Consider the following 900-nt stretch of genomic DNA (forward strand, 5'->3'; position numbering starts at 1 on the left):
TATATATATAAAAATTTTCATTTATGCCTGACTTTGATAATCGCATTGAAGTGTGGAACCTTAATCCTCACATCCCAACCTGTGTTTGTTTTTAAATCACTGAATTAAACTGTGAAATTAATGACTTCCACAGGGTTGGACACCTTCAAAAGCTCCGATAAGGATTTATAGGGCAACATCAGTAATGCGATCATGTTCAGGCACATATGCAACCTTTTATTTTTGTAAGTGGAGGCAATATTCCTTTCCTTATGTGGTTATCATAGTGAATTCTCATATTAAACAAGACAAAAGTTTAGGATAATACCACTGTTGTTTGTATAGGTAATCCCTGTGAGCTGATGAAGCTCAGACTTTGGTTTTTCCAGTAGTTACCATCAGAGTTATTAAGAAAAAATTTACTGTTTCTGTAATAAATTCAAATTTGCTTTCATTTGCTTAAGAAGAAAGAATAAAAGTACATATTATTTATTTGAACTGCCAAAAGTGTGGTAGGCTGGAAAGCCGGAGCCCTTTCATGCACAAAGGACAATGTTGAGGACAAGCTGTAAATCACAATTCATTAATGAAAGGTGTTTCTTGTATCTCTATTAAGATTTATTTGTTCATTTCAGTGCAAAATAAGGATATTTTTACAATATAGCTAAGCTTGTCTTCATAGTTCTACCATCTCCTACAAACTGTTTTAATAGCTGCAAGGATGAGAGGGATATACAGTCCTGATCAAAACTTTAAGACCACTTGAAAAATGGGGTAAAATCACATTTTGCATGGTTGGAGCTTAACCAAGGTTCCAAGTAGAGCTTCAACACAGAACATGAAGAAATGGGAGAGAGACAAAACATTGCTTTGAGCATGCAATTTATTTAAAACAATGTTCAAACTGAAACAGCCCATATT

This window comes from Pundamilia nyererei, unplaced genomic scaffold (genome assembly GCF_000239375.1).
Source record: "Pundamilia nyererei isolate P.nyererei 1_Seehausen unplaced genomic scaffold, PunNye1.0 scaffold00297, whole genome shotgun sequence".
In the NCBI taxonomy this organism is placed as follows: Eukaryota; Metazoa; Chordata; class Actinopteri; order Cichliformes; family Cichlidae; genus Pundamilia; species Pundamilia nyererei.